The 19283-nt window shown below is 37.3% G+C and overlaps 1 pseudogene; it reads right to left on the bottom strand.

Moving 5' to 3' along the window:
* Window positions 1–1815: 1815 nt before the first annotated feature.
* On the bottom strand, window positions 1816–15800 carry LOC108395649 (tropomyosin-like; annotated as a pseudogene).
* Between the last annotated feature and the right edge of the window lie 3483 nt (window positions 15801–19283).

The following is a 19283-nucleotide window of genomic DNA, read 5'->3' as shown; positions in this document are numbered from 1 at the left end:
AATATTATGAAAAATAAGGCAGATTCTTACAAAATGAAAAATAGGACAATTGAATTGAGAAATTAATCCAATATTTATGCTTTTCACAAGGTATGGGGACCAGACTTCCCAAACATTTTTATTAAAAAAAATTCCTACCTGAATAAATGATGAAAAAGTATGTGACATCTCTGAGGTCCAAAAACTAAGAATGAAGTGAAGTAAGACTGGGTACCTCCAATCATTGAACAAGGTTACCTGCAGCATCTGCTAGTATCAGGCACCCAGTACACCAGGTCTTCTAGTACCAACAGAGAAAGTGAAACTAAGGCCTTAAGTCCTACAAAGTGGGGATGGTGGAACTGGTCTGCATTCCACAAAGATGGAATTGTGAAGACATGTTAAGTCAAAGATAGACAAAAAAGCATGTATGTACTAATAAATCATGCAAATGGGAAATATTTGTCTATTGACTCTGTCCAGAAGAAAGCAATGTAGGTCTCCAGAAATTTTAACCATATTTTATCTCTTACTTGAATTTGAGGTTGTCTTATACCAACTGTATATACTAAATGCCAAATTTAGTAGCACCCTCAATTTCCTGAAAGAAATATATCCAAACTCTTATTTTTTTTTTTTTGGAGGGACTGGTTCTTTACTTCAAAAAGACATGTCAATTTTCAGTATCAAAACAGCTTCACTATTGGTTTCTCCTCCTCCCAATCGTCCCCAAAGAGACCACACCAAAGGAGAGCACATCTGAAGCCAATAAGCTGCAGGATGCATACCTAACAGATTTTACAGAAACCTCACTCAAAAGGGAGCATTGGCAGGGAAATAAACTTTAAAAGATTAGCATACTGTCAACCCACAGACTGTTGAGAGCTCTCCCTGCCAGGTGGAGTGGCCAGTGTACCACAACCCCAAAGAAGCAAAGTTTCAAAATAATATTAAATTTAAAAAGACTTTTGCACATAGGCTATTCAATATTTTTCTAGCACTACTTGATACAAAGCACGAGGTGGCACATTTAGAGACATCAGCTTCAGACCCAGAAAAGGGTGATGAGATGAGTTTTATATGGCTAAATCAGTGGCAAAAACATTATTTTCTTTTCAAGGAAGCAGGAGAGCAAAACGGTGGTCACTTCACATAAAGGGCACATGATCTAATCTGTGAGTGGTTGGGAAGCAAGTAGAGAGAAAGGCCAAGGATTTGGTCTCAGAGGTCTCACCATCATAATTTGTTCAGTCACTTGTAAAGAAAAATTAATAAAAAAATTAAAAAGTTGCCCAAAGGTACCTTAAAGCTGAAAACCTGAACTTTTTTTTCGCTAACTTCTCCTGGAATCCCTTTCTAGTTAGGCTGTTACTTTATACAGAGCAATGAGATTCCCCAAAATGGAACTTCCTCTGAATTCGGTTTGCTTTCAGTAAGCAGAATTATACCTCTTTTCCTCTTCTATGGAGAGGGCAAGATGCATTAAGTTGAAAAGTGACATTCCAAATGTGACAAAAGGGTGAGACTGCTGTTTCAGAGCTGCAGAATTATTTGGAATGTTTTACATATGGTTGCTACATCAACAACAAAGGTAATTACAAAATGTGTACATCAAAACATGCTTTTAAAGACATTTTGCATTATGCATATATTCCCTTAAATATTGTTCCCAAAGGTGCCCAGCCTCTAGACCAGCTGGAATCTCTGAGGAGAGGCAGAGACAGTTTGGTGAAAAAGACACAGGGGCCAGGGTGGGAGAGGTGGTAAAAGGGGAAAGCAGCCTTCCAGTTAAAGATCAGCCCTCAGGTTAAAGGTCAGTCTCCAACAGGCTGGTATCTAGACGGAGGCAGAGTCAGTGGGAGGAGCAACGACAGGGCAGGGCAGGACAGGGGTGCTGTACATCTCATTGAGGTCAATCAGAGTCTGGTACAGCATCCTTTGTGCACACAGGTGCTCCTCCCTGGTTCATTTCAGCTTAATTTCCAAATCATCCATGTCTTTCCCAGCTTGGCTACAGGTCTCTCAGCAAATTCAGCATGGGTCTCTGCCTCCTAAGTTTATCAGTAAGAATCTTTATCTCTTCCTCACATGTGTCTTCTTTTGAGAATACTTTTCTTCAGCAGCCCTCAGACACTTCAGGGCGCTCTGATCCGCCCACCCATCTCTCGGCAACAGGACTCTGCTTGCTCAGCTGCGTCCTCTGTGTGTGTGCCAAGGCCCCTTCAGTTATCACCAGTTTCCGAGCCACCTCTTTATACTTCCAATCTGCCTCTCCTGCGATGTGCTTAGCTTCTTTGAACTGGATTTCCATCTTTTATTCATCATTTAAAGCTTGGTTTTCAATAACCTTCACACCTTTCTCACTCTCAGCAGCAGCTTCTTCCACCTTTTGCAGGGCACTGGCCAGGTGCTCCTAAGTGTGGTCCAGTTCCTCTTCAACCAGTTAGATACTCCAGTTCAAGGAGGCCACCTCAGTCTCAGCCTGTTCCCAGGCTGCCTTTCTCCCGCAACTTCCCACTGGAGGTGCTCAGCCTACTGCTGTAGAACCTAGATCTTGCGCTTCAGTGCCTTGGTGGTGGTGATCCAGCCATGGTGCCCACCCATCTCCTGCTGTGCTCAGGTTCCTGCCTCCAGACTCTTTTGGAGGAAAGTGCTCTCAATCCAGTCCCAGGATTTCCATGATTAAGATCAGACAAATTAAAAACCCTAAGACATATATTATGATTCAATCATACTATAAATTGGTCACAGGGATGGTAGTACAGCATGGAGAACATAGCCAATGATTCTGTAACATCTTTTTATGTTGACAGATAGTAACTGCACTAGTTGGGGTGAGGGTTTTACAGTATGGTAACTGTTGAAACACTATGTTGTATACTTGAAATCAATATAAGATTATCTATCAATGATACTTCAGTTAAAAAAAAAAAGACGTAAGATGAAACAAGCAACCATGAAAAAGTACTAGCAGAAAGAGTAACAATGGAAACCCCAGAGGAGTCAGATACTGAAATCGTCATAGGAGATGTTGCAGAAACTAGTTAACATAAAGAGTTTGAGAATGCATCATTAGAAAGGCACGCATGCAAGATGGATCTTTGGCTTACAGGAAACTGATTTCAGAAGTGTTCCCATCACTTCCTAATAAGAACGGCTAATTATGCTTAAATTGTTTGTGCAAACAATGTGGGTTTTTTTTAACCTAAATGCTAGCTTTCCTCCTGGAGTGTGGAATCTCTATATGTGCAACATAAACAACGCTTATATGACCAGCCCATAATCAGAATCTTAAAACATGAGTCTGTTATGAGTTTCTCAGGTAAAATACACCCCATTAAAATATAAATATATAAAAACATGGAATGTTTCCTAACTTACTAAGCCTACTGTTTCAAAGTACAAATTTGTAAATGTAGGTCTAGCCTTTCACTTTAATTGAATCATAGAATTCCAGTGTGTAATTCTTTTTAGCTTCTACTGTTGGACATTTAGGCCTGTACATATTTTTTTTCAATTTTATACATTTCACCCGGATTGTCAAAGCTTGTTCTTCAAGGAACTAACCATGTTCTGAGACTAAACTGTGAGAGGACACTTGAAAACTTGATCGTGGTTTCCTGGTTTCACCCCATACAATGTTTCCCTTTTGCTGATTTTTATTTCTATCTTTTCACTATAATAATTTGTAGCCATAAATGTAACTATATCCTGAGACCTGTGCATATTCTTAGAATATTATCAAACTTGAGGGTGGTCTTGAGATACAGAATTATATAGCTTCTTGCCTGAGGATTTCAGCCCTGGGCAAGTTCATTATTGATTCGGTGAGACTAAGAAATGACAACTGAACATTCTTGGGGTAAAAGGGTTGTCTTGCCAATGGGTTTCAGTCCCAGAGAAGATCACTATGGACTCAATGAGACCAAAAAATGACAGTGGAACGTTCTTGGGGTGAAAGGGTTTATACCCACCTTTATTCCCACGGTGGTAGGTCAATCACTAGAATCCCATCCACTCAGAGCAAGTCTGCATGCAGTAAACTGGTCTCTGCCTCAGGCCCTCTCTGTCCCTGCAGCCATCTCAATCTCTGTTCTTGGTGCTACTACCACTCCAGTCTCTGTTCTCTGGCAGCCTCTCCAGCACTGCAGCTGTGCCACTGTGTCGACCACAGCACTGGGTGGAGCTCTTTACACAGAGTCAATAGCAACATATTGCTCACATGTGTGTAGTGAGCTAGCTAACCAGGGCCAGGTGAGAATCCTGGCCATAGAAACCTTCACTTTACCCACAAGGGTTTATACCCAAGCTTTAGTCTCAAGGCAGGTCTAGCACTAAGATCACAACTGCAACCAGCAGTCTGCAGGTTCATAATCCTCCTCTGTCTCTGCCTCTGCCCAGAGCACTAGGCAGAGCTCTTTATGTAGTGACTTAGTCAATAATAGCTTATTGTCTACAGGTATGGAAGCAGTAGCCTAGCAGCAGGCTAGTTACATCATCAAATAGTTTAGGGTCAGGTGAAGACCCTGGCCATAGGAACTTCCATTTACTCACAATAAAATGTGTTGCTTTTAATGATTAAGAAATAAACAAACATCAATGTATAGTATGAATAAATATATAAAAAAGATAAGGAATATTTGAAACAGGGCTTTAAGACTAGAAATTCATAATCATTGAAAGGACCATTTATTTTCATTCTTGGGATTCTTTAGTTGTATTATTTTGTTTCTCCTAAGATACACTTTTCTGTTTTCACATTTTAAAATTTCTAAGATTTATAAGAGTTTTACAGTGGATGCAATCTTACCATTGGGTCATAGCTTAATAGGCAGTACCCTGGTCATAAGTTAAAATGATCATGTATCTGGTTTAGGTTCCACAAAATATGGTATTAGCATTTATTGAGGGCTTTCTATCCCAGAAATTATTTTTAAAGCTTTATAAACAAAGTATCTCTTTAAACTAGCCCCAACTTCTAATAACTGATAAGTGAGCACCGCCGGGATCCAAAACCAGTCTGATTCCAGAGCCCACTCTTTTAACAGCCATAAAACAACTGGAGTTTGTGAGCCTAATTCCAAACCTCATGGAATTCCTGACCCCTTAATTTTCCAAGCTCCCTGATAATAAGCATCACTTGGAACAAATAATACTAATTTCCTACTCCAGTCTCTGTCTGTGGATTACTGAATCAGAACCTTCAGATGAAGGGCTATGTATGCTCTGCTTTATCAAAGACTTACTTCCTGGTGATTTTGTACCTTCAGGCAAGTTAAGAAAACACTGTGTTGTCCCAGTTGTTCTGGGATAGTTCCTTTTTAGTGTCTGTCACTCCTCATCAGCAAGCAGTCTTAACATGCAACGTATACTGAATCATTGCTATTTATCATGGAAGGTGATAAGGGTTTTTAGTATTACTTAGTTGCTTCCCTGGTTTTTAAGCCAGAGCCTACTTTTGGAGCTTGTCCTTCAGCATTAAGGAGGGAATTTCCATTTCTATATCTTTAGGAACACCAGTATACCTCATAACTTACCTGTCACTTGGATTTCAGTGAGGATGACTGACTTACCAACATGGATCAAATAATGTTGCCTTTAAGCCACTTGAGTTTTAGTCTTTGAATCTGGAGGTTATCTGTTTGTAAAAGTGTCATATACTTCTAAAAAGTATTTGATAAAATTGCTCTCCTTCAAATTTTTCTCTTCTGCCCTGTACCTCTGTTGAGTGTATGTGTGGGGAAGTTGCGGATCCTATAGTCAGGATCCTCACTGAACTTAAACCACCTGATGATGTAACTGGCCTGTTGCTAGGCTACCGCTTCCAATAATATAAGCTATTATTGCACTATATACAGAGCTCAGCCCAGTGCTCTGGGCGGAGGCAAAGACTCTAGTGCTCTACCTACCGCCGGGAGAATAAGCCGGGTAATAAACTCTTTCACCCCAAAGAACATTTTACTTGTCAATTTCTTTGGTCACATTGAATCCATAGCTGGGGCTGAAACCCATTGGCAAGACAGTATGTGTGTGTTTTAGGATCCTGTGACTAAAAGAAACAAAGTGTATTTTATATTTTATAAGTTAGTGTCAGACTTGGCAACAATACTGATGGAAAGATTCTTGGGTCATTGCATTTCATTCTGTACAATGGAATATTTCCTATTTTAGCATATTTCTTAAATGAATACATGACAGTTTCTGCATTCAATTCCATGCAGTATTCTGGGCTAAACGTCATTAATCTGGAAGTCTCTATCAGGTGGAACTCAGCTGAACTTTCAGGTTCAAATCAAATCAATTTAAATGAAATCAAGTTTAGAGTTTGATCTGACTTTAATGTCAAGCAAGATTCTCTCAATTTGCCTGGGAAATTGTGCTTTCAAGATCCCAATTTATTTTCAAGCTTATTTCTTTTTCCTCTTTCAACTCTTATTTCCCTGAAGTCAAATGAATCAAACCTAGCAGTGTCTTTATTATTTTAATTGGATAATTTCAACATGACAGATTATGTTTCAAAATTCTGGTTCTAATCTATTGTATCTGAAAAGGTGGAGAACTTCTTGAAAAAATAATCCAATAGAAAATATTATTATTTGTTAAGGAGAGTAAAAAAGGATTTGGAAATGATGCTGTAGTTCTTGGCTGGTTTAGAAATAAGTAAATAAATTTAAAAAACTCACCTAGTAATTAAGAGTCAAGGGCACAAATTTGCCCTACTATCTCAAGATCTCTGCTAAACTATATGTAAAATTAAACTGGTAGTCAATATAATCTCCCCTTTAAGAGTCTTTGGAAATAAAAGATTAGGGAAGAGGGCCTTCAAATATAAAGATGAATAAAATATGTGCCTTTCCTTCCACATAATAAACATAATTATTATTTCAGACAAGGTTAAATACATTCTAAGTCTGAGGAAATTTGACATCATAAATTTCTAGTTATTAGGAGAGTTGGTGAACTGAATTATGGTAGTTGAGAAAGATTCAACATAGTTGTATGTTTATTTACATGTTTCTCTCACTTTAAGATCTCAAATTATATTTTTACATATCAGTTTCTAGCAAAAGCATTAATACTTAATTTTCTTGCATTTTTCCTAACTTTTTAAAAGTATGCCAACTATTTGGGCCACTTATTTGGATGAACTTATCATGTAAAATTTTAATAGATTTCACACATCTCACTAAGTTTTTTTATTTTTTTCCCTTTGACTCAATACTACTTACCTACATTTACATGTATTACCACTTACCTGCATTTCACTTGGAAATCCCAGATGATAACAACTTTAATATTAAAATCAGTGAAGGGAAGAAGAGTGTAAGGGGAGTCCAAGAGAACTACTAAACACAGAGTTTGCTTTGTCCTCTTCCACCATTCACATATGATAGCATACACAGAGTATCAGCAACCAGGCAAGCTTACATGAGCCTTGGTATTCAGGTTTACTATGGCTCCATTATGTAGACATGACTGACTAATTGCTCTTATGGTTGATCTCAGTCTCCAGGTTAACCAATACCCAGGTGAGCCAAAGCCCTGACCCTAAATCACATCTTGAATTTTCTGGCACAGTTTGCCCCCACATAAGTCACATTGCTACTGTGTGGCCAAGCCATGGGCCCAAGGCAAACAAAGATTACCTCCCAGAAAAAGAGAACAAAGGCTAGCCCTCTTTTTGTGCAAAGTAAAACTCTTGACTTCACAGGCTACCCTCGGAGCTTTGACTAAGTCCCTCTTGTAGCAAAACAACCATATTTACCTGGGCAACTGTAGGGGTCTGGAGTTGCAGTTGAGGTTTTGGGGCAACATGAAGAGCAAAGAAGGCAGTGGGAGTCATCATGGAGGGTGCTCAAAAGAGGCCACTCTATTCTGCACAAAGCTGTACTTACACTGCTACCGTGTTAATTCATGGTTACGGAAGTATTGAAGACGCGCATGCGTGTGGCCTTCATGGCCAGGTGTCTGGCCTTCAAGGCCCTTATTAGCTCCTTACTCATGGGTACAACATGCTGTGTTTTCAGGTTTCTCAAGGCCAGACATATCTGGGGTGAAGCTGTGGACAGCTGTTCTCATAAAAGGTGGTGGTGATGGGGCTTCCCTACAGCATCTACTTTAGTACAGAATTTATACAACAGACACAACTATAATACGATGAATATGCCTAACATTTGATTGAGCTGGTGTGCAGTAGAAATATATCTAAAGAAACAATCTATATTATAAAACCACTGCACACATTTTCATATTTTTATCCCCTGATCTACCATTATTTATCTCATGATAAACTTGTTCAGAACAATTTAGCCTACAAGTGAGTGGATATTTAGCTAAATCCTGTTCTTTAGCCAGTCATTTTCCATCAGTATTACATTGTCAGGAGTCCTTCTTCAATTTCCCAATATATTTGGTCATTAATATCAGTATCATAATTTTACCAATAATCTTGGTGTTAGGCCAATAACAGTATGGCAGTAGACATAACCTGAAAAATTTTTAGAGTCAAATGATACACCTGTACTAGAATCCATCCACTCAATCATTAAGAATTAGTCTAGTCTATCATTATGTTGTCTCACTAAAACAGCTCCCAGAGTGGTACCACTCAGGTTTCTAGGCTTCCATTTTATCTTGGCATATCCTAAAAGCAGTAGTCTCAACAACATATGTTTTCATTCTTTTAGGAATTCAGTATAATTGACTAGAAGAGAATATCTCTTGCTCTGAACCTCTTTTACCTCTTTTGAGGCATCAATATTGGACTGCTCTTATTGTGTAACCCATTTATTTATTTCCTCATCCTCTTTCTTTCCATCTGTATCCAAAACTTTATACCTTTGAAAGGTACTTTAGGTTTAACCATTTTGCTTGTCCAGACTGACACAAGTAATAGTGGCTTAGCAAGTGTCTCCCCTTCAGTCCTCCCATTCATATAGGGTAAGATTACAGATGAAGTAACATTACTTAGTTTTCTGTAGTGAGCTCTATTGATGACTAGACAATATAGCTGCATTCACTGTACACTGTGATTTTGCCAGATGAGATGAGGCAAAACTCACCCCATAAGTCCCTTAATAATTATGACATAAAAATTTTAAAGGTATATTTATAGTTTCATGCTTAGGAACTACTCATGCTTCATGGGCATGTACTACCTTAGTGAAACCCTTAAATTTTCATAGTGATTTTATCAGGCTGTGCCCCACATGAACATCCCTTTGACAGGCCTTTTTTCTATTGCCCTTCTGCCTGGTCATATGGCCAAGCAACCAGCCATGGCCCATGAGTTGGCAAAAACCCAAATATAGAATCAAATTGCATGCAATTCAGCCCACCAAACTGACTTGTTTTAGCCCTCTCACTAGCAAATGCAACTCACAGGAGAGTTTTTGCTGTTATTTATACCTAAGTGTCAACATCAGTCATGAAATCTTATTTCTCAGGTGAGTTTCATACACACACACATACATACATATATACATATTTATGAATTATACAGGTATATACATTATATATTTATATACACACACATAATTTTTCAATGAAATAGTATAACTTTATTTCTGGAAAAGTGATTATTAACATATTTAGCAGATTTGATATTTGTGTAAAGGATAACATTTCTGGCAGTCTTGAAAGCACACTTCTCAGGCATACACTTTCTTATCCTCGAGGCAACAAATACAGACTTTTTAATTTGTATTCATGTTTCAGTTTTCATAGCATTTAAATTATGTGTCATTCTCATTTTAAGCCTGTGATGGTAACACAGAATGGACAGTTACATCAACTTTATAAATAAGAAAATAATACTCAGGGAAGATAGTTGACAAGATCAAATTAATTCAGCCAACAAGGTATAAACCCTTATTAAACTTAAGCCAATTTTTAAATTTATAATGTGGCTATTTCTAAACCAAGCTCTGCCTAAAACAGGTCCCAGAGTTTTTCTGAACCTTCACTCTCTTCTGCTATATTTCCACGATCTCTTATTTCCTGCTGATTGATAATGTGGCACCTGGACGCAGAGCAGGAAGGAGAGCTAAAATCCCAACACAGACCCTTCTGAAGGTTGGCACAAGCAAGTGATTGAGGTAATCTCTCAGATAACTTAAGTACAAACATATCCCCGTCCTTAGAGTGAATTATGTAAGAGCACTTGAGTTTTTTCTGATGGGTATGTGGAGGAATATGTAAGATTGTAAATTAAAGACTGCCAAAATAATACCTGTCTCTGTTCCATATTATAAGAATAGAAATAGCTACAAAGATAACGTAAGAAAAAAAATTAAATAATGTTCTAAATCCAATATATTTCAAGAACTGCAAAATCATAATAGACAATTGATCAAAAAATTATCATCATTGTTATCAGCAAATATTAAATACATCCTGCCTTACTGATGTGGTATTTGATATGTTTTTAGTATCATAAAGAATTTGAGAGCCATCTACAAGGAATTACTAATGCATTTTTTTCTTTGAAATGTATAAAATGATTTAAACATCTGTGATGAGGTATCAGTATTGCAGGTAGGAAAACAATATACATACAAAAAATACAAGATTCATATATTTATATGACATGCATGTTTATATAGTTTTACCTGTGATCTGTGGCATATGTATATTTCATAATAGACACACCCTCTGTGTCAAAGGAGAACAGTGTGGGAAATAAAGTAACTTTATAATAGAAGTCACATATTGGAGCTTACCAGATCTGGCTCAAAGATACATTTAATTTAACTGCACCGGATTGGTGGGTGTGGTATTCTAATATTTTTAATTGGTTGACTACCAACATAATTTATTTTAAAACTCTAGTAACTAGATTGTAGGATTCTTTATTTAACCATGAAGTAATGTACTAAACTTGTGTTTTTACCATAAATAATTATAATAGGCTATAAAAACAGCATCCTGTATGAATTAAAATTTACTAGAAAGACAATAAAGCTAGAAAATATAATTCATTAGCAGGAAAATAAGCAGCCCATAGAAACTGACTCTGAGATAGCAGGATGTTGGAATTAGCATAGATTAACTTTGACACAGCTATTATACACACTTCTGAGGATTTAAAAGAAATATGACTTTAACAAATGAGCAGATGAAGAATTTAAGAAAGGGAAACTGTAAAGAAAATTCAAACAAATTTTAGAAGTAAAAAATAAACATCTAAAATTAAAAATACATTAGGTGGGTTTAATACCAGTATAGAAATATCAATCTGAAGAAATATAACTGAAAAAAAACAAATTTAGGAGTAATGAACACAATCTCAGTGAACCAAGGGAAACATAAAATTTTCCATCATACTTGTTACCTCTCTCCCCCCAAAAAAAGAATTTGTCAAAAAAATGCTTGATGAAAGTTGAAAAGTTCCTATACTTTAAGGTGAAAAAAATAAAACAAATAATGGCAGGAATAAGTGGTATCCTATCTGAATACAAAACATGAATACAAATTAAAGTCTGTAATTGTTGCCCACAGGGTAAGAAAGTATATGCCTGAGAAGTGTTCTTTCAAGACTACCAGAAATGCCCTTCTTTATATACATAATCAAATCTTCTAAATATATGAATAATCACTTTTCCAGAAATAAAGTTATACTATTTCATTGAGAAATTATGTGTGTGTATATATATAATAATGTATACACCTGTATATTCATATGTATGTATATGTGTGTGTGTGTGTGTATGAAATTCACCTGAGAAATGAGATTTCATGAATGATGTTGACACTTAGGCATAAATCACAACAAAAACTCTCCTGTGAGTTGCATTTGCTAGTGGGGGGGCTAAAACAAGTCAGTTTGGTGGGCTGAATTTAACTATCAGTTCTGTGAGGAAAAAACCTTATATTGCAGCATTTGTCAACATCTGTGGTGTAAATATCTCCACAAATTTCAAGTTAGCAATGTGCTTTAACAAAAGAGAACAAAATTTTATAACTAGCATTTCACAGAGCACTGAACAGTTTTTTCCCCCTATAAGTATATATATTATATTCCAAGACCTAGTCAATGAGAGTAGGTAAGGAAATATAGGATAAATCTAGTGGCCTGATGACCACCACACAATGTCACTCAGTGCTGTTTCTGCCATAACTACCAAACAGATACAAGTTGTTATTCATTCTCGAAATCAAAAAGCCTGCATTTTTAAAGACTGTCATGGTCCAGCAAAAGACAAGAAGTGCTAATGAATATTTCTAGATTAATGGAGTCTAAATTAACTAAATGTTATGTTTGATACTGAACTGGATCCTAAAGTAAAGAAAACAAATTTACAACAACAAAAAAGTCCCTATAAAGAACATAATTATCATGACTGATGAAACTGGAATATGGATTTTGGATCTGGAAGTGGTATTGAATTGATGTCAAATCCCTTCATTTTTATGTCCTTCTGTTCTATTTGTGTAACATAATAATATTATTGTTCTTAGGAATAACATAGTGAAAAACTTAGGGGTAATGGAAATTGGTGTCCCCAACTTAAATGATTCAGAAAGAAAATCATACATTATTCTACCAATATATGATAAAATGATATATTTAATAAATATTCACATATATAATAATATATAATATAGTGGATTACATAGAATAAATATAAACATACCTAAATTGCAGATTCATAACAATGATTAAGGCAAAATATAAACAACTGATAATTTGGTTAAAAAGTATTTCCTTGAACTACTATGTGTGAAACTATATCAAAACATAATGTTACACTGATTGGTGGTTACCACAGGGAGGAGTTGAGGTGGGTAGGCGGGGAGAGTGAGGGGAATAAAGGGGACAAAAATTCTTAATCATAATATAAATTGGTCACAGGGATGATAGTACAGCATGGAGAACACAGCCAATGATTCTGTAACATCTTCCTGTGTTGACAGATAGTAACTGCACTAGTTGGGGTGATGATTTAGTAATATGGGTAACTAATTGTATACCTGAAACCAATATAAGATTGTCTATCAACTATACTTCAATAAGAATATAAAATTAAATTATATTAGATTTCTGAAAAAATACATTGAGTACATAAAAAACTAATGTTATAAGTTTTCAAATAACTAACATATAATAACCAAAATTGTGGCTATACATGGCCAGCATTTCCATGTGGCAATAATTACCTGGCTTCCCATAGTAAATCTTCATATGAACAGTAACTCTAACACTATCATCTGTCACGCTTCCTGAACTATAAAACTGGGTGTTAGTTTTAAATACACCTGACTTTTTTCACTCATTTCATTTATCTGCCCTATACCTAAAAGCAGAAGAGTTTGCAACATTTGGTCTAAGAGCAAAGTTGCTGTAGGCTAGAATCAATAATATACCAGTGAATATTTTACTAACTGTTCTCTGTGAAAAAAAAAATCAACCCATATTTGTAACATCTGCCCATGTCCATAGTGTAAATACCCTCACTCTAGCCAACTTCAAACTACCAACATGAAATCACAAAACAATGTAGGGAACTTACACAATTAACTTTTATGAGCTGATGTAAGCCAGCCCCAACACCTCCCTGACTGTAATCGCCAAACTATTACATAATTCCATGGTGTAGATAGACCTTAGAGATTATACAGACTTGAAGAAAGTATAACAGGGAAAGAGAAATTACACTGTCAGTTAAGACCTTGCTATGGAATTTGTAAGATATGCTCATGGTATGTCCACATAATCTGAGGAAGAAAGTTTAGAACAGCAATTTCAGAGGAATGTGGACTATAGGCCTTCCAGTTTGAAATATACTTTATCTTCCTGAATAGCTAGCAATTGCATTACTGAATCATTTTGTCAAATTGCCATTTTAATATACTATTTTCTAAGGTGCATTAACCCTTTGGCTTTCTCATTTACAAAACTGATCTAATTGCTTTCAAATATTTAAGTTGGGCTATGTAGTTTTTTTGTCTTGTATTCACTGATTCTCTCCCAACTATTAAAAGGAAACAAATTAAAGACCAACCCCTCATCTACCTGAATTGCAGTTTTTTGTTGAAGGCACTTAATGCAATCCACAGACTTGAGCTAATTTTCTCAATGAGACTGTAACACTTTTTCCTACCTTGTGGAATTAATGAGACCCTTTCTTAAAAATAATAACAATAAGGTTGTCAGAAAATAAGGTGGGATTCAACAAAGGCCCTCAGAATAACTGATATACTCATGCAATTTGTAATTGTAATTTTAACTACATTTTTTATTATGTTGAGCTTCTCTGGTTTTAGTTCCTCAACCAGATTGTCTCTCTGTTACTTAATAAGGCATCTTAGTCATTGTGATTAGTAAATTATTCAGTCTCCTTTCTTGCCTTAAGTTACTTCCTTTTGTTTTATAAGTTTTTTTTTTTATGTTCTGTCTCAAAGTTTCTCACCTGTGTAGTATCATAGTTAAAAAGTCAATAATTTGTCAAGGATTATAAATGGCTTAAAATTTATACCATTTGCTACCTAATTAGCCTTCCACAATTTCATGGATGCTGGTATATGACAAGATTTGCGAGTCAGAGACAAGGAGGCACTATTACTCACAGCACACCATCCATTATGGATTTCATGCTTACAAAGTTACCTTCTGCTCCCAAGTCCCAGGAGGATGACACAGATATAATGGTTTTGCCTTACAACTGGGGAATCCAAAGGTTAGGGGGGTCCTGATCTGTCATAGTGGCTGTAAGCAAACTTTCCTAACCTTTTCTCCAGAGGCAGACATTGTATTTATTCTATTAGCAAAATCCTTCACACTCTAGTCTAAAACAAGATACTATCTCTATCTTCCAAAGCATTTCCCTATATATAAACATTTGTGAAAAGACAGCCTAAAGTAAGTTGTCAATGTCTCTGCTAACAAGATGTGCAGAAATGGGAATATCCAGGAAAAATTTCTCAACACCATATAGTATAAAAATTCCTACCCAAATAGTCTGTTGTAAGGAATAAAAAGACATTAATTAATAAAAGAAATTAATTAATAAAAGAAATGAATTTTAGTCTAGCAAATGTAAAATTTCTTCAATGAGTTTAGTGCATTTACCAGTTATTAGTCATTAACACTTTAATGTACAAACATTTATTGGATATAATCCAAAATTAAAATATAATAAGGGATGGCTTTGATGTGGAGAAGTCAACATCTCTACTAGATGGGTAAGGAACCCCTAGAAAGTGAGGGTAAATTTAGTCTTTGGGGTCATTCTAGTCTATTTTAGCCGGGTTGGTACCATTTCCACCTCAATCTGTATTATTTCTACTTGTACATGAGACTTGTACATAGACAATAATAACCCTTTCTCTCTTCATATTATTTGTGCAACTTTCTCTTTCTGATTGACATTTTCTCTGCTTTTCAGACAAAATTCATCTCAGTGCCTTCCCTTTATCAGACCAATAATGCTATTTTCCCTTAGTACGTGTTTTCAGATTCCATTTCTTTTTCCCTTTTCCTCTTTTATCCCCCTATGATCTAAGGCAAAAACTCTTGTTAATGTGCATGGAAATCTGCATCTCTTCAATTCCCCCCTTGCACTGTTGTGTAGCAAACTGCCACGAAGTCAGTGGCTTAAAACAACTTACTTGTTACCTCAGGTTTCCGTGCTGTGTGTCAGGAGTCTGCACACAGTGTGGCTGGGTGGCGGGGCTGCTGAGCATCGGGCTCTGAAGCTGAAATCAAGTTGTTGGAGCGACTGAGTTCTCCTGTGGATGCTCCGAGGTAGAACCCGCTTCCGAGATCTTTCAGGTTGTTGCCAGAATTCAGCTCTTCGCGGCTTGTAAGCCTGAAGACCCATCTTCTTCCCGGTTGTCAGTCGGGCTCCCTCAGCTCCTGAGCGCTCCAAACGGGCCCGGCCGCTGCAGCCCCGCACCGCCCGTCGGATGGAGCCCGGCCAGCACGCCTTGCCTGCAGCTGTGCCCTCTGCCCCCGCGCGTCACCCCCAGCGCTGCCGACTTGACTGGGGCTACCTGAAATGTACATTGAGCCAAAACCCTTCCGCCCCTCCGGTGGGGAACGTGGGCCCTGCGGCTGGCGCAGCTCCAGGTGCAGCCCCCTGAGGACAGCACCATGTTCCCGCAGGTGCTCTGAGTTCCCGCGAGACCGCGTGTGCCCGGGGACGAACCAGGACCTGGTGTGGGCCTATTGCCCCGGCCTACGGGATGCTTTTGGCCCTTGGCGAGTACCCTACCCCGACATCCCCTGCTACCCCTCCAGCCCAGCTGGGTACAAACTCCAGACGCTGACAGCATGGCATGCCAGTAAGTCCGGAGACAAGATGTTGGAGCAAGGAAAGTGACTATTGAGAAAGCCAGCCACCTGAGATGGCGGACTCATGTCCTAAGGCACTATCTTAACTCAGGGTTGACTGCAAGCTTCTTTTACGCTAGGGAAACGGGGAGCTGGAGGAGGAGGAGCAGGTCAGAAAGTGACTGGAGGCTGCAGACATCTGGGGGCCGGCGAGGGTCTCCGGACGGCTGAGGAACTCGTAGGCGCCTGGTGGTTGCCTCTTGCCTACCTCTGCCTGGTCACGTGTTCCTAAAAGCCACAGCGCAATGATGATTTTCACACATATTTCCCTATCTCTTGGAGGAGACAAGCTCCGGTAAGGAGCTTTTTGCAGAAATCTCAAAACTGTCAGCAAAATTCCTTTTGATGATTTACAAGCCTACATGTAAGGCTGCAGGGCTGAACAGAAACCCTTTTCCTCTTCTTTTCCTCTTGGCCCAAAGGTTACGACAGCAAGGAGACAAAATACATTGTGGAGGCAAAGAGCCAAGCAGTTTTCTATCTGTTACAACTTTAGAATTCTGCCTATCACAAGAATCATTTTGTTGGGCCAATCTGCCCAGGATAATTTCCCTTTTAAATGTCAATTGTGTCAAATAAAATAACCTGATCACAGGTGATATCCCCTCATGTTCATATTCCCACACTCACTGGGAAGAATTATACAGGTCACTGAGGTTTATTTTAGAATTCTGCTACCCCGCCTATCTGTATGAGGAGTTGTAACTTTGCAACAGTTTCTCATGAAACATCTGGAATTGTACTTTTAAACTCAAAATCAAAAAGTATGTTTTTTTAATTATCAAACTGTTTCAGCTCTTTGGCAGCCAAAAAGATCTATTATACACAAAACTAATGTATGGCAGATTCATGCAAATCCTTATTATAATATAAAACTAGTGCTTTAAGAGTTGGTTACCAATTAGTGGAAGATGTAATACTTGTCCTTGAAAATTTACATTGTTTTCTAGAAGAGAAATGACTAGATCAGAATTAAATATTCATATAAGAAAGCATAGAGCTTAATGCATCATTAAGTGACACTAAGTTTATTAACTGAAAACTTAGTTGAAATGACAATATTTTCTATGAGGAGTATATTAACTATGTATTGCTGTGATAATATTATAGCAAATTTAGAAGCTTAAAACAACCTAAATTCATTATCTCACAGTTTCTACAGGTCAGCAATTGAGTCAAAGCTGAACTAGATCCTCTGCTTGGTTTTCTACAATGCTGCAACAAAAATATCACAGAGCCACATTCTCAACTGGAAACTCAGTTTGGGAAAAACCCACTTCCAAGCTCACCCAGTTGTTGACAGGATTTATTTCCTTGCAGCTGTAGAATGGAGATCTTCAGCTTCTTGCTGGCTGTTGGTGACAGACTATCCTCAGCTCCTACAGGCTGTCCTCAGCTTTTAGCTGATGAATTCCATACCATGTGAGCTTTCCCAATATGAACACTTACTTCATCTAGCCACCAAAGAGTCTGTTAACATGAGTCACCTAGCAAGACAATCTTATGTAAAGTAATGTAATCATGAGAGTGGCATCTCATCACCTTTGATACACTCTGTTAGTTAAAAGTAAGTCACAGATCTCACCCACAGTTAAGGGCTTTAGATTATATAAAGGAATTCACACCAGGAAGTGGGGATCATGGGGTGATGAATTTTAGAGTCTGTCCACTGGAGGACAAAAGCTGGAGGGGTCACCATGGGATGGAGATTTTTGAGAAGGAAAGAATAATTACAGATCTTGAATGATAGATAATAATTGGAAAGATAGATTTAGAGTATGGAGGGATGAGTAGTATTTTTAAGCTATTTTTAGGCAATGCCAATGGTCTTTGCTATAGAAAATGGTACTACAGAAGCTACATCAAATGAATGACAGGTACTGTGATGAGAGAGAAAATCTGTAAAAAATCAAGATCAGAGTACTTGTGTTCGCAGGCAGGTGCACTGTATGTCTTTCCCAGAAAATGATCCATACATCCTCTTCTTATCCAATAAATCAGGCAAGTCTCAGAGATTGTAGAAATGAAACCCAAACCTGCTTAAACACAAAAGGTTATTAACATCACTAATGAAATTGATAGGTAATTTAAGGAGTCCACCAGGTTTCACTGGTAAAACTGATGGTATAATGACAACATATTTGTTTCTTTCTTTTCCTCAGCTCTAAGCCCATAAAAAACAAAGAAGAATCTCACTACGCCAGAGCCCAAAGCCATCCCTGAAAATACTGGAATTTCTCCTTTGTTGGTTAAATCAACACTTCTGTATCAACAACCGCATCTTGTGGGATGGAGAACTATGATTGGCTAGCTAGCCTAATTCATGTGCTCTCTATGTGACAGGATGGCCTTACCATCCATTAGCAAGTTCAAAAGCTGAAAAAAAAGTGCAAAAACTCCACTATTAAAGAAACAATGATAACCACCCCTCCAAATGTAATAGCTGGATATTAGGTGTGAGAGAAAACTGTAATATTTGTATATATTTGCACTGAATATTTCTGCTTATAAAACAAGTTAAATTTAAATATTTGGCTGGATAATAATAACCAGGAAAAGTCAGCAGCCTGTGAAAGTACTCTGTAAACATAAGGTACTATAAATATTTTTTTTTATTAAATTACATTTAATTGGTAAATTTAAGGATTTGCATTTAACATAAGGATAGTGACATAGAGTTTTAATATGACTTTCGATATAATTCAATGTAATAACATGGATAGCAGCAATGGATAGATTTCTGCAAAAAGCACCCCCACCTATCTTGAACTCCATATTATAACTAATCATACTTCTCTCTGAAAAGCTGAATCGAGATCATCTAGTATGTAATCTGCTGAAGTGTATCTCCTGCAAAATATCATTTGTTTTAGACTAGAATGTGCAGAAGAAATCATGTGATTTCTTATTCTAGGATGATTAAACAACAATGTTAAACATAAGAGGAGGTAACCACAGTAAGCCAACATGT

This window comes from Manis javanica, chromosome 1 (assembly GCF_040802235.1).
Source record: "Manis javanica isolate MJ-LG chromosome 1, MJ_LKY, whole genome shotgun sequence".
NCBI classification, from domain to species: domain Eukaryota; kingdom Metazoa; phylum Chordata; class Mammalia; order Pholidota; family Manidae; genus Manis; species Manis javanica.
The sequence above is the reverse complement of the archived record's forward strand: the minus strand, read 5'-3'. Positions and strand labels throughout refer to the sequence as shown.